The sequence below is a fragment of the Anneissia japonica genome, unplaced genomic scaffold, assembly GCF_011630105.1.
Source record: "Anneissia japonica isolate Jap-2015-1 unplaced genomic scaffold, ASM1163010v1 scaffold287623_len557403_cov176, whole genome shotgun sequence".
Classification (NCBI taxonomy): domain Eukaryota; kingdom Metazoa; phylum Echinodermata; class Crinoidea; order Comatulida; family Comatulidae; genus Anneissia; species Anneissia japonica.
Genome location: NW_022683923.1, coordinates 1,454 through 17,821, shown reverse-complemented (window position 1 = coordinate 17,821; position 16,368 = coordinate 1,454). Strand labels below are relative to the sequence as shown.

At 34.8% G+C, this 16,368-nt stretch overlaps 1 protein-coding gene and 1 long non-coding RNA gene across 2 annotated transcripts in view; one reads left to right on the top strand and one right to left on the bottom strand.

Moving 5' to 3' along the window:
* LOC117103111 (complement C1q-like protein 2) overlaps positions 1-7,612 on the bottom strand; it is a 14,798-nt gene extending 7,186 nt beyond the window's left edge. Inside the window, exon 1 of the mRNA XM_033243643.1 lies at positions 7,440-7,612. The gene's annotated coding sequence lies outside the window, so the exon portion shown is untranslated. The remainder of the gene's footprint in view (positions 1-7,439) is intronic.
* On the top strand, positions 3,689-15,424 carry LOC117103149. Its single transcript, XR_004444528.1, has 6 exons — positions 3,689-3,774; positions 5,574-5,923; positions 13,363-13,490; positions 14,221-14,358; positions 14,785-14,900; positions 15,321-15,424. It is a non-coding gene; the product is annotated as an uncharacterized LOC117103149 (long non-coding RNA).
* Positions 15,425-16,368: the final 944 nt, after the last annotated feature.

The window sequence follows — 16,368 nt, the reverse complement described above, 5'->3', positions numbered from 1 at the left end:
AAACCTCCATAGTGGGGCATCCAGGGGCATAGTTTAAAGAACCCCTTCTAATAAATCTGCCAAATATTGTGTTTGTGGGATTTTGGTCTATTTGGTTTTTTCGGAAATTATACAAAATTTTACGTATTGTTAAGGCCTTGTAGGAGAGTGCTGAGTATCAGTGTTACTGTAAGTAAAAGTAACTAACCCTCTCCAGGGCCCATTTGGACTCGGACTTCGCCCAGAAAGCACATGCGTTACTTAAGGCTTGGTAGTAATGTTTTAGATAGTAGTAGGAGCGCCCCCCCCCCACCCCACCCGCCATCCGAGAGCTCACGAGTTACGCAAATGGGTCTTGTTTATTTAATATGATATGCAATAATTGGACTTTATTGGACAATACATGAAACACTACACCGTTTCTGATATATAAACTGAAATACATTATTCAGCATCGGAAGAGCTTTCCAACGATACCAAACACGACTGTGACAGTAGTTTTTATATGTCTGGTTTGTTGCCTGTATAGAAATTATGATTTTAGACACCAACATCATATCTGTAACTTATTTAGTTCCAATTATATTCACATTTTAGATAAATTTGGCGACCATTTGTATACCAGGTGAAAAATCAAGTGTCAACAGGGCTTAGGGTGACCAGGACGGATTAATTAGGATATCTGGCTATGTTGACTGCTTTTAACATTCCACTCCCCCTAACTTGATTTCTAGGCCTCTTTTTTGATTTTTTTGCTAGTCTATTATTATTTTTATTATAATTAAGCTGGCTCCGGATAAAACGTAAATATTAGGAGGGTCGATTATATTAACTTCATGGACTTATGCACAATCTTATCAACGCCACATTTGATGAGTGTAGATATTAAGTAAATAAATATTAAGTATTAAATAGATCCTTGTCATTTGATTGGTTGATATCGTATCATGTGACATTGGTTATTATTTCGTCAAATTAAGCTCCATCCGTGCATTTTTAGTCCCATTATACCATAGAGAAAATAGAACAGATTTTCTCTATGATTATACTTAATTGTTCCATCCGTTGCGCTCCATTGCACGCACCTAATAAAATGTTTGCATTGAATGAAAGAAGGTAAACTGTTCCATTCTGAAGACAGGTACCGGTAGTTGATTACCAAGTGTGTCCCCTCTATTTAGAATCATTTAATCCTGTTTTTCCATATTTTTCCTTTTTTGATGGTACTCGTTTCCTGTTTGTTCTTTTGCTGTAGTCAACTTGCTTATAAGTCGACTTTGCCGAAATCAAATAATTAGCAAGTCGATATTATTCTACATGGCAAATTGTTGTGCTTTTCATTAATTAACAATCTGAAGTCAAATTTTTACGATTTCTTTAAAAAGAATGCCAATTTGGATTCGACTTGGGTATTCTTAACTTGTATATATTTCTGTGGTAGAGTTGAATCTTTTTCTTAGGCCTTTCTTTGTTATGGATGCACCGCCTACGCGGCTGAGTGCCACTGATATAAAAGTGTATATCCGAATAAATTATTATTATACATACGTTGCCAATGCCGTAGCCAGCTATTGGGACAGTTAGGACAGTCCCACACAATTTTTCTAATGGGTTCACAAAGAATGGGTCCACATTTTTAAAAATAGGTCCAAATTATGTAATTTTATGCATAAAATGGGTTAATTTTTTGAAAAATGGGTCCAGATTTCTCATATTTAGCGTATGGGTAAAATTTAAGAAAATGGGTCCAGATTCATATTTTGCGCGTAAAATGGGTCCACATCGTTTGAATTTACGCGTAAAGTGGGTCCACCCTGATATTGTCCCGCACTGTTTGAAAATCCTGGCTACGGCATTGTACGTTGCTGTGTAAAACGTGTACTGATTGACTCGACTCCGCCTCGTTTAATGCAACAATCAGTCGTTCAACTCATGGAAATATTCTTTCCATTGCACTCATAAACATACACACCTAAACCCGTGTCATAACATAGGTTACTGTATTTACACCATTTCTTCACTCGTCATGAACATTTTAGTTCCATTTATTATGCATGCTTTGATCTATTCGTTTTGCCCTTAAAGTACAATGTACAAAGTATTCAGCTAAAACAAGGTGGACTGCTCCATTCAAAAGAATAGACCTAACTTTTTTCTTAAAATATCAAATGACAAGGATCTTTGATCAAATAATAAAAGTTTTGTTCACCCACCCACCGTAACTCACCGTGCACCACTCTAAATGAGTTGTGAACGCGGCTGGAGGCCTGTTGTGGCCCTCTATTAGCCCGGGTTTATGGAAAGAATATTTTCATTGTTAAAAGATTGACAGTCAGTCTTTCAACTCATGAAAATATTCTTTTCATTGCACTTGACTTGATTTGACTTGACTTTATTCAGTATACCGCAACATCATAACAATAAATAGCAAATAACAATGATTTTCTTAAAGTTAAAACATATTTAAAATAGGGAAAAAGATTAAAATTAAACTCAATAAAATGCGATGTTATACTAGGAGAGCCCATGAAATTTGTATAAAAACGTCTTATTTCCAATGAGGTCCTTGAGAAAAAAAAAACAAAAGAAATAAAGTTCACTCAAAGGGTTACTTTGCATAAAAAGGTTAAAATTGCATAATGTTAATACAATTATTAATTTTAAAAGTATAAAATTACAAGGTTAAAATTTATCAGTTTAAAACAATGTATTAAGATATAAAAAATGGTAAGAACAATACTTTTAAAACATAATAGAGTAAAAAATAAGTAAAAATGTAAATGGTTGTTTTGTTAAAACTATTTCAGTATTTACATTTTGCATTAAAAACTGCCCTAAATTAATTACAGCATTTCTGTTTGATTTGCGAGATAGCGTGTTTTTTTATCTTAATAGTTGACACTCATAAACATGCATTATTTGTATAATACAGGGATTGGGATGAGAGACCAAATCCGCCACATTTTCCTAAATGGAGGGCCTCAGCCTATTACTCATTACAGCTTTCACCAAAGGCTTCACTAGGCCTATGTTTCTTCTGTTAATAGTGCATGGCTGGATTTTACATGCAATATACAAACAGGCCTGAGATCTAGCGGTTTATGAGATTTTGATAAAGAACTTTTAGTTATGTCATAATAACATCTGTAACCTCTAGCTTTACTTTATCCCCACTACAGCATGGAGGAAATATGTCAATATATTTCCTCCATGCTTACATTTTGAAAGTGTCCTTGGCTGGATCGTATTGCGATTAAATACAGTATAGCACTCGCCTTGAATAGAGAGAAATTTGGGTTAGATTCCACTGGAAACACATTTTCAAACAATTTTTAAAGACCTTTTTCGCTGTATAGGCTACCGTACTTCTGATACAATATTTAAAACATTGCTCCTTTTTTTTTTTTTTTTTAACAATTGATTGTCCATATGGGCCTATAATTATATAAATCACAGTTTTTCGCAGCAACATTCATTATACATTTATTCATAAACAAAATAGACAAATAATAGAAATATTGCTCAATTATAGGAACATATATTTCAATAGTATCAAGGATAGCTCGATCTGCAACGAAAAAATATTTTTAACAGTTGTATGAAAGTGTGTGGCGGGACTAGAGAAGGCAAGCATTCAATTTTCTTGAAAAGTATTACCGCGCCCTCTATGCTATCTTCGACCGGCGGCGGGGCATTTAGTCAAAAAACAACACGAACGAAACAAATGCATCTGTAAGCTTTCAAGTTTGTAGCCAGGCTTGGTTTTATTTACGGTTTTTGGGCCACCAGGCAAAGGTATGGTCATTCCTTATAATAATGTATACTTTCATTATTCGTGTACCAAATTATGCAACCAACCACAACGATGTGCATAGGAAAAGGGCCGGCCTTACTGTATATTGATCTTATTTTTTAGGCCTGGGCCTAGACTAGGACCTAGGCCCTAGGCCTAGCTAGGGCCCTAGGTAAGCCCTAAGTTAAGCCTAGACTAGGTCTAGGTATGGGTAGTAGTATTAGAGTAGGCTAGTTCTAGGCTAGGTCTGGTACCTACGCATGGGTATTTATCACCAGTGCAATGAGATTATAGGCCTACGCCTGGGGGCATACTGTATTACTGTACTTGCTTGTAACTTCTGGACCGGTAGAAAGCAAAAGAAATTGTATATGAACGAGCCTAGCCTACAGCAGGCTAGGCCTTGGCCTACCTTCTATTATTTAGCCTACAGTACACATAGGGCCTAGGGAAGGCATGCTTAGTTAGGATAGTGGAAACTTTTTTTTTTTACTCTGCATTTATAGGCCTCAGCTACTGTGTAAGGCCTTTTTCACGAATCGGTAGACATTTTAAAATGATGACAAACATTGCGAATCAGCAATGCGTAACCAACAGAAATAAGATAAGCTTTTGGGCTGATTTTCTGACATCATGTTATTTAAAAAATCATAACTCCATAACGGGGTGTCATATCCAAAAAATTCTTCTAGCAAAATGTTCTTAAAAGACTAGTCTACACCACTATATGATTGAAAAAAGTTTTTGACCTCTGAAATCAAGATGGAAAAAGAAAAGCCTATCTAAGTAGTGTATTAAAATAGGCCTATGCATTACAGAAAAATTTTTTTTTTTTTTTTTTTTTTGCATGGAAGGGAGGGGTGGGTGGTGAGATTATACCTGGGTGTTCCTGTGTGCATGAACAGGACGAAAATGACATCTCTTTTGGCAGATGCATTTTAACAATTGCCCTGCAATTCAATGGCATCTCCAAAACAATATTCCGGTGAAAAAATCGGACATTACTCGAGCATCAAAGGCAAGGGAACACCCCAAGGCTTTGGTCTTTACCTCGAGCTAGGCCAGCCTTTACCTAAACTTTCTTTCTCAATGTCGAAGGTTACAACAATCAATCTAACCAAACACACCCATCGCAAAGGAAGACCGCCCACTTGTAATGAATGATAACAAGTTATTTTTAGCAGCAAGAGTCTCTGTGTGGGTGAGCCTTCACGCTGTGAATCAAGGATCTGATCAGCCCACCGAGCGGGTCTGTGTAGGGACGGACCGCGGTGTTGCCTATTTTTAGCCGCCGTAGTGAGCTGTTTATTTTTAGTGATAGTGAACTACAAATTTAAAGAATGGGCTTTGTATTCAACTTTACGGTGATCCCAATGTCTGGTCTAATCAATTGGAAGAGTTTGAAATTTGCCGAATTCGGAGCCAATCCCTTTATATTTTGTGAGCATTTGTTTTAAAATTGTAATGTTGTTTTATGCAGTTAAAATAAATGATGCGACCAAAATAATAAATAGATAAATAAAAAAAATAAAAAATTGTTTCCTCATCAATATTTCCAAAATTTTTGACATTGGTGGGAGTGATAATCTAATAAATTTTTCTATATGCCCTAGCAGAATCTGTTTCCTAAAACTCCAATCCCCTCCTCCCAACAACAATAGGATTTGACCAATCAACAGTTAGTGTTTGTTGCTTGTCATAATTGTGTTTCATATCAGATGCACATCATGCAGTATCCACTCAGAGATTTTTTATTTCTGTGGATGATTCATTTGTTTCCTGATCTTACTTTTATTTCTAGCTGCCAAACAAGTTACAATGTTAGAAAGACAAGAGCGTCAATAAAGAAGAGTTAATTGAGAAAGGAGGCTTATGATGCTTGAACACAATGAGCAAGCTGATTCGGCAACAGAGCTCTCACCTCCACCTTCCACCAGCCTCAAACAGGATGTCAGTAACGAGAACCAAAGAAAACATTTTAGAGAAAAGAATGCAAATCAGACCCCTTTAAGGCACCGTTACAGTATTGCAGGGCGGACTCCGTTATCACCTGGATATGGGGCTGTCGTGTCAGCACTTAGTAAGCTCAATCGTTTGGATGATTTTGTCTTAGAACCACTGGCTAAAGGATTTTTTTCTGATGTATCTAAGGTAAGAATATTCTTACAACACACAGCTACAGTACTGTAAACCATTAAGATATCATCCTGGCACAAAAATATTGTATTAGAAAGATTGTCTTTACAAAAATGCCTCTACAGTAGAACCAAATCTGTACACTTAGTAGCCCAAAACTAGTTGCTTGAGCAACAAAATTTAAAACTAGACTTTTTCCATGTCTGTAAAACAGAACATAGGGCTTTTTGTCAATGCCGTGATATGATACAATATTCGTCTACCTTTCTGTTAGTTATTCATGTTATAAATACAAATAGGTTAATGAAAGATAAGTAAAAAGTGGGAAAAATTAAAATTATGTATCTTCAGGGACATACCATGATGTAAAGAATACATTAAACTCCCCCTCCCCGAAAATTTTAAAAAAATGTTAAGAATTTTATTTTTAATATGAAAACCAACTCAGCGCTAGGGATGTGAAGTGGAGACTTTAAAGTGCTCACAAGCCAGATGTATACACTGGACCTCCATTTTAAGTCCTTATCCGAGAAGACTTGGTTCCATCAACCGAACCATAGGCGAGGAGTGGCTGGAACCAGTGCCTGTAAAGGCTGTAGCTAACGGCACCCCGCCTTACCGCTCGGCCACTCGACTCGCCCATAACTGTATAATGGGGTGTGCTATTGATATGATTAAATTATAATCAACTAGTTTTTAATTCATTTCGTGGTTCGAGCGTTCAAGCTAGTCCACACTCGAACGTGTTGAGACTTAGGGCCAGTTTATATTACACTCTGAACACGGATTGACGAACACGGCTTCTCTGATGTGTGTAGTATAAACGGTCTGGATTACGTGTGATTACAATACCATCTGGACTTGCGAACTCGCCAAACTTGCCGTGTTGGAAGTACCAACTTGTAGCCTCCAGGCATAAGTTTGACCTCTCTTGAAACAGTGGGTGGTAATTCAATAGCTTTCTTTCTGTTGACAGGCGCTAACAAGATGGGATGGGCATTTATAATAGGCCTACAACCAGAATGATATAGGAAAATAATTATTGTTAATAAGGCCGTTATTAAGCAATAATTTTATATCTTAATTTACTGCTGAGAAGGCATAATATATACCTTTCACGAAAAGAGTCTTTTCCAAGGCTTTCTTATCCGCTGAAATCATCGTGATACGCACCGGAGTGCTAGCTGCCAGTCTACCTACAGTATACCCTATACTAGGCCTACCTTCACTTCTTCATTTGATTTTCACCAACAGGGCGCTTCAGTGCTTTTGTTTTATAAACACTAATCTTTTAATTAATCCTTAGAACAAACAATAATGCATCTTTTTAGCGCCAACAATCTTCTGATCTGCCTCATTAATAGCCGCCTATTTATCGTGAGACGCATGGTGCTAACTATAGTTTATTTACCTCCCATGGATTTTTTTTCTATCCAATACAATGTTTTGCCCTGTACCAACTCATTTCTTCTTGTTACTTGGCTTGGTTCGGACGAAATTATTAAATTCTGTAAACAAATATCATACTTACTTCGACCTTCCGTCCCACAAGGCTTTTCGCGAGTACTTCACTTCCTGTCTAATCCGTGTTCAGATTACATGTATGAACGTAAACCTAACACGGATCGGCCGCGGGCAATGAAATACGTTGCGTAACGGCAGCTCCGTGTTTCTAGCAAGTGTGTATTATAAACGCAACCTTTGTTATGAAGTGCTATAAAAACCCAACTACATTGCATTACACTGTATTTAACAAATACAAAATTTGTTGAAGAAAGACCACTGAGATCTCTAAATTGACTGTGTGTAGGAATAACTTCCTTCTTCATTGCAGTCTTTGTGCATGTTTAGTGTTTGGTTCTTTAAACAGACTAGAGTTTGAATTGGTAACATTGGCCCAACTGTTCAATAAAGACCTTGGTATTTTGTCATGGTTATTATTCATATTATCATTTCCTGTTTGTATCCGCTTGGTCAGATTGAATAGCCACTGGTATAAGCTTGTCGGATAATAACCATAAGTAGTAAACTCTTTTTTTGTTCATTACAACAGCTACTTCACATTTCCATTTATAAATAGAGAAGTGATGCTGTACAAGTTTCACTATCAAAAGTAATAGCGAGCTTTCGAAATGGGCGACGCGGGGAGCTGCAACGTGGAATTCAGTCAAACATGAACGTCATACTATGCACTTCCCGTCTCAACATCAGAGCTGTTTTGATTTAAAGGACGACGCGCTCCCTCATATCCCGTGATCAGTTATGCAGGCACCCCCAGCGAGCATGTATTTATGAAACTGGCGTTGCCGTAGTCAACACAACGTCAAATTGCTTGAAGCCTGTTGTCAAATCCACGAACGACTTCCCTATGTATTCGCATGCGCAGTACAGTTTCACGCTCCACTGCCCGTCGTAGAACGCTGCGTCGTCCAAATCGAAAGCTGCTTATTGTCTTGAGCTAGGTAGTGTTGAATATCGGTTAGTTGTTGGTGACTTTAATGAGTAGTATGACACAGTTCCTTTTAGTTCACTGCAAATTTTTATTAACACAAACTGTACATAGTTACAATCAGCTAAACTCCAGGTTTCAGATGTTAGAGAACCCTTTTAGAGTAGAGTCAGCTCGGCCCTGTACTTTTCTTCTGTGTTGAATCTAACTACTGACTACTGAATACTACTCACTACTGATTACTGACCATTGCTGATTACTGGTTACTGGTTACTGGTCACTGACTCAGTGATATGGGGGTGTTTGCCTATTATACTTTAGGTAATGGGGGTGTGTCTGAAGTAAGTCACCCCATACTTTTAGAGTTTCTGATTGGATCATAGAGAAATTCTTTCTCTATGATTTAGTAACTTGTTTACCAAAAAACTACTAATTAAGATGTATCACAAACTTCAGAGCTTAGGCTCAAAACTGCCAATCATAGATTCATAGTGTGAGAAAGGCCAAGTCCAACTGACTAGGGTAAAGTTATACAAAGTCCAGTTATATTATTAGATTATCTGTATACAGTACTCAAGTTGACCATTAAAACTGTCAATCCAATTTAAGGCAGTTATCAGGTGAAAGGTATCGATTCCAATGGTTATGCAAGTTAATACCATTGAACCTTAATACTACATTACATCCCTTTCAATTAATTTTTTTTTTTTTTTTTTTTTAACATCATAACATAAGGTAAAATGTACTACTATGTGTAGTAGGCATAAAGCAATATAACAATTCATTAAAAAAAATTTTAAATCGTTAAACATAAAAAATCATAGCATATAATACAAGTGGTGCAAGATGAATACGTGCCAATTTCCATCATTTACTCATATTCACTCTCTCTTTTTCTCCATTCTTTTCTTAAAAAAATACAAATGAATAACATTTTTGATTTTCGAGGTTAATCAATCTAATACGGTTTTTGTTTTGGCATGTATCTTAGTTATCGATTTAACATTAGATTGTATTTAAACGTCTAGTCTTGTCATATCCGACGCAATATAAAAATATTTAAAAGTAAAATAACTTTATGAGGAGGAACTTAAATTAACTTTTATTTAACTTAACATTATTTACTTACTTATCTCCTAAAAAAATCAATTGCTTCTATTACACGTAGACTTGAATTCATCTAGTCGTGTTTACTAGCAATATACATATGCACTTTAACTTGTTATCGTTTAATATCATCGCATATTTCATATAAATCATTTGTCATACATTTATCCTAAGCATTTCATTACAAGTAAAATTATGTAAATTTGGATTTTTTGTACCCATATGAACTTGTATTCAGTATTCATTTAAACTGACGAATTTATCCTCATATTACATATCCTTCATTAAACTTGCATGGCATTAACAACTCAACAAGTAATAAAGCTTGTTCATTTAGTGTTGCAATATAAGCTTGGATTATTCAATAATTCATTAATCGCTTTACTACATTTAAATCATAAACAAAATTGTTGTATTCCTCATCATAAAATTATAAACTCGATTTAAATCATTAGACAACATGTCAATATAAATCGTACTTAAATCATTACGCTCTGTATTCACGCAATATAATTTCAAGTTCTCAATATTTAAATTCAATATTCGTATCAATTTCAAGATTTCAGTATAATTCCATGTTTACACGATAAATTAAATTTGGGAATAAGTAAATAAAATTCAATGTTCTCAAATTTTGAAGTGTGTTTACGAGTGATGCAATTAGTAAGTGAACGGTTATCATCGCAATTTATAATCGAATAATTTTCCTCTACAAGTTCAAGTCACATCAATTAAACATCTTATAATTTAAAAAACTTCTGGCCAGTAAATTAATTAAATTATTCAATGAATTTATTTATATCAATTATCTTTCTAGCTTTAATAACCTCAAAAATTGCCTGGCTATGTGCAATTGAAACTGGTTATACAAATTGGTATACATGTGCGATTCTCCAAAATCAACAGTCCGTTAACGTAATCTGTGCTGAATAATTGCTATAGTATTGATGTTTATACTTGCGTTTTGATATCTAAATCAATCAGGTATCGATTAAAATGTGCTTGTATTAATATTCAACATTTTGCTATCTTGACCTTTACTTGTTTGAAAAAAAAAATTTTGCGCACTACAAAAAAAACGTGGTTGATGTAATAAAATCAAATTAATGAAAAAAAATAATTATTAAATTAAAACCAATTTTTTAGTGAGGGATAAAAATATAAACAAACTCTTTCTCACAATGATGGAATTTAACAATGTATTCAACTTACCCATTTACTTCATTCTTGATAAACAAAATGCAAATTCCATGCAAACAAAAGTTCAGTAAGGGAAATTAAATGTTCGAAGTTAAATGTTAAATGTTCAAAGTTTAACGTTGGCCTAAAGTTCAAAAGTATGGAGCGTTTTCCATCGTCATGGGGTGAAGTCCAAGTGAAGTCGGCTTGTCTCGAATCCTAATAAGTTTGTCATCTGTCGGCTTGTCTCGAATCCTAAAATCTTTGTCATCTGTCGGCTTGTCTCGAATCCGAACATGGTGTTCGTTGGTCAGCTTGTCACAAATCCGATTATTTTTTTTTTCGTAAATTATTTTTTCGTTTCAATTCTCTTCCTGTAATGTGGATGCCTGTTGTTTTGTTTTACTTCTCATGGGTTTCAATTCTTGTTAGTTAGTTGCGGTATATGAAGAAAAATTTTAGTTCAGTTCCATTCTAGTCATCCAGACAGGACCAACAATCTGCTTAACCGCAATTCGGGTATCGTTTAGTGCGTCTTCCATGTTTGGCGATATGTGCTCACTTTGGAGAGGAGGTACCGTGAAATCAATGATTAGGGTCTTCCGCCATGTTATATATCGGTTGGTTGTTGGTGACTTTAATGAGTAATATGACACAGTTCCTTTAGTACACTGCAAACTTTTATTAACACAAACTGTACGTTGGTTACAATCAGCTAAACTCCAGGTTTCAGATGTTAGAGAACCCTTTTAGAGTGGAGTCAGCTCAGCTCTGTACTTTTCTTCTGTGTTGAATCTAACTACTGACTACTGAATACTGAATACTACTGACTACTGATTACTGACCATTGCTGATTACTGGTTACTGGTCACTGACTGATTCCGTGATATGGGGGTGTTTGCCTATTATACTTTATGTAATGGGGTGTGTCTCAAGTAAGTCACCCCATAATTTTAGAGTTTCTGATTGGATCATAGAGAAATTCTTTCTCTATGATTTAGTAACTTGTTTACCAAAAAACTACTAATTAAGATGTATCACAAACTTCAGAGCCTATAGATTCATAGTGTGAGAAAGGCCAAGTCCAACTGACTAGGGTAAAGTTATACAAAGTCCAGTTATATTATTAGATTATCTGTATACTCAAGTTGACCATTAAAACTGTCAATCCAATTTAAGGCAGTTATCAGGTGAAAGGTATCGATTCCAATGGTTATGCAAGTTAATACCATTGAACCTTAATACTACATTACAGTAGTCACATACAATGAATCAATCTCTGCTCCATATCAGGGCTATACGACGCAATGCTGATTATCGGGGCAGTCACGACGGATCATCATTAAAACTATCCATTGCGCGCATGTCTTGACATCGCGTTCTTTGTAGAATCGGGTTGGCTGACAACCGTCAGGTGCAGTAAGCACCCTGCTTTACAGTACATAAAAATAAAAGGAATGAGGCTTGCGATCCCAAAACCAGCGTACTGTCGCTAATTGTTAAGCTGGACTTTGCAGTATTTGGCATAAGAATGTGCCAGTATTGTATACTTTAGTACAGACAAGCCGTAATACTTTTACTCATAACTTTGGCAATTAGTAAGTTGATCCCAATAAAATACCAATAATTTTAAAGCATAATGTGGAGAATAAGAATATATTAAGTACATTTTAATTTTTTGATTATTGATGCTGGTTTTGGGATGGCAAGCCTCAACTTAGTATACACCTACACTGTATAACTGCACTGTCTAATTAGGCCTAGGCATAGCCTTACTAATAAATAGCCTCACAATCCCCCGCTACACAGTACATCAGTCGGCTAGGCAACAGAACATGATGTGCTATTCTTCCTAGGTTTTCTTTAACATTTGCATATTGTTGGCTAACCAACTTATTCTTACCATTCCCCCCACCCCACGCTACAGTACAGACGTATGCTAGGCAACAGAACATGATATTGCACCTTCCCAGGTGCTCATGTAACATTTGCATATTGTTAGCTAATCAGCTGCATGTAGTACTATGTGATAATGAGTACCGCGGCATACTCATTTTCACAAAGCATTTGCATCCCCTCTTGGAAAAATGGAACTTCGAAATAATTGTCTCCATATCTTTGTTAATTATTCACTGTAATTTAGCTTACACTTATGCATGGAGTAACTGGACCACTTAAAATGTAGAATAATCATTTCACTACCCAACAAACCCCAAACTTTATTCATGCATTACATAAATAGTTTCATGTGTTGCTGTACTCCAACATCACTGGCGCATGGTAACAACCAACTGATTGCAGACCATTTCCGGTCACACATTACTCTCCATAACTCAGTACCCCCTAGTTCCGTTACCTCTGGGTAAAAAAACAAATTAATCTCTTCTGTAATGTTTTAATGTTTTATTCCTATACTTCAATTAAAATTATTATTGGAGGTTATTATCTACTTCATTGCAATCAATACAAGGGATTTGCACTTAAAACAATCCTATATTTGGTTTTTAGTAATTGTCTAAATAACTATTTAAAATATATATATATACACTACAAATTTACAAGCCAGTTGAAATTAAACTCTATTCAAACCAGTAATTTAACTTTAAAAATCTCAACAGAATAATTTCAGACAGGTTACATTATTGTACTTTGGTTTATTTATTTGTCATAAGTTGAATTTGATTTAATAATTTAAACACACATTGTTGAATTCCCCCAGGAAATGCTAGTCCAAGAATGCTTAGATCAACTATGTACAATTTACCCTATACCCAAGATATGATTGAACAGTCACAGCTTCTTATGGCTTTAGTAGAATCTCCCTTTGCTGAGCTACCAGAGAATGAGGTAAGATTACGATATTGATAATAATTAATATTTGTCTAAAATGTTACTAAATTTTAATATGACAATTCTTAAATTTATTACCAACAAATTTATATCTGTCCAAAAAAACGTAAGAGCATTTATGCATTGGTTAATTGGTTCAACAGTGACATCTCCCAATTACTTCCCCTTCTGTCCGAACAGGGTTTATAAATGAGAAAAGTTGTAATTCAGAGAGTTCAAATTTTCAGCCTCTCAGTGTGGTGAGGTAGGCCTATGCTACAAAGTACAGTACAGCACAGGACTAGTAGGCCTTAGCCTTACCATGGGAGAGATATTTTGTCACAAAATATGATTTGGATTGTACTTTTGTCTGCAACAAAATAATACTTTACAGTGCTCACTGTGAAGTATTCATTTGAAGTGATTTTGTGCAACTTTGTCTTCTTGTATAGTATATGTAGTTGTGTTGCCTTGCACATACACTAATAATACATAATAATACATTAAATGCAATAATATCTTAACCATTTATACTCCTGTGTGGAAAGAGACAAATGTAGGGAAAGTGACTAGGACAGAGCAAAATGCACAAAGATTTGAACCCCCGTCATTAAGGTTGAGAGTCTGAACTCCATTTGTTGCGTCAGTACAGCAACATCAATGCAACCAGTCACTGACATTAGAATCCTAGGATGCTTACATTTTCAATAAGATTATTCAGTGTTAATAACCTGTTTTGTTGTTTTAGTATCCACCGCCCTTAGTTGACCATGGACCAAATAGACCAATCAGGTGCAATTGTTGTAAAGCCTACATGTGTCCATTTATGCAATTTGTTGATGGTGGTCATCGGTTCCAGTGTAACTTCTGCAATTGTGTACAGAAGGTATTTTCAATTGACTCTGATATGATTATGATAATGATAATAACAATAAATTTTTTCTCATTTCTAAGTACATATATTTATATATTTACATCATTTATCTACTAATAGATGCTGATTTTTCTTTATTATTAATATTTTCTTTATTATTAATAATTATTATTATTTTTGTCATCATTATTTGTTTATCTTAAGGTATTGCTCATTCTCTGTATCCTTTGGTACCAGGTCTCTGAACACAGCTGACCCTCTGACCTACTGTACCATGTTTTTATCTTGTAATTCAGCACTGTGTTGCGAGAATAATTTAAACAAAATGGAATTAAAAATATATATTTAAGATTATTATATATTACAATTGTATTACAGTTTGTAGTATCTACCATTGAGCATAGCTGATAATCCCTCCCCCTACTCTTTTATTTCCAGTTCCGCCAGAATATTTCCAACCAGTAGATCATATGGGGAAAAGAGTTGACATGTACGAACGAGCTGAGCTTTCCCTTGGTGCTTATGAGTTCCTAGCCACAACAGATTATTGTAAAGTAAGTTACCTTAATGTTTAAAATTTAGTTTTCTTGTATGCATGAGCATAGGCTGGGGGTGCAGGAGTAGCAAATTAGTTCCAAGTGGGTTAAGATAATAAAAATGAACGTTTTGAATGGAATTGAGATTTAGTTCTGCATTCTGCAATATAGTTCCACCTTCTCATTTTTCACACATCTCTCCCCCTCCCCCAACCAACGCCCCAGATATGTAGGTATACATTCATACTTCAAGTTCAATTGTTTAAAAGTTAAAAATACAAGACTTATTGACTTACTATTAGACTTCTCATCCACGTACGGATGTAATTTTGAGATTCAATTACACGTAGGTTTTTTTTTTTTCAGTATTGATGCTTTAAAAATTTGATTGGATTTGTTGCATTCATATTGGAATTTTTTCCTCACATTTTGTTTTAGAATAATGAGTTTCCAAAGCACCTGCGTTTATTTTTATAATCGATGTTACATATCAGAGTGTTAAAACAGGAATGGTGGATCTGCTCTGTAAGGAGTTGAAAAACATTCTGGATCATTTACCAAGGTAAAGATATAATGATATGTAAATATTATGCACATGACTTTGAGTAGCAAATGAAAAATTGTGTAATGTTAAGTATAAAAACTGGAATGTTGGATTTGCTTTGTAAGCAGTTAGTAAATACATAAGTATATGCAAATATTATGCACATAATTTATCAGATGTAATAGCCAATGAATTTGTAAATTTTGAGGGTAAATATTATATAGCATATGGCTTGATAGCTTTACCAAACCATGTTATTTATTCACAATGATTAGTATCTGTGACTGAACTGAATTCACAATAGATAATGTGCTAGCACTTGGTTGCATGAATTATGCATATCTGTTCAAGAAAAGCAATTACTTTACAGTTGTTATTAAATATTTGATGAGTGGATAGTATTCTGATTTCTATTTTTATGAATGGTGCAAATATGAAAGTCATAAGATACCTGGTCAGTAATTGGATGGATTTAGTGTACATTCTTAACAATTGCCATAAGAACCTATTGGCCATTTAGGTTATGTGATACAATCAAGCTTTTCTGTCTAAGACATGTGTTAAATTCTTATATTGCCATATGGTCATTTGCAGTTATGCTAATTAGCATTGATTGTACATACTATGCTTGAGCAAGTATTGTCATAAATAAATGGTGACAAATCAACAGGATGATGTGACACTAAAAAACCAAAAGGTCCACTGATTAATCTCAGATAAGAAAGTATAATACATACTCCAAGTACTGAAATGCAGACTTTCTGGAATGACTTGTAGAAGACTGATAATATAGCTTTCAATCGACAAATACTTATTTATATGTATCACAAAAAATTGGATTTTTTTTTTGGTTCATTGTTGAGTTTAATCATAGTTCATTATGTTTATATATTTAGTTAAATTTTATTAGTTATAAGATTTGTTGAATTTGATGTTAATTTA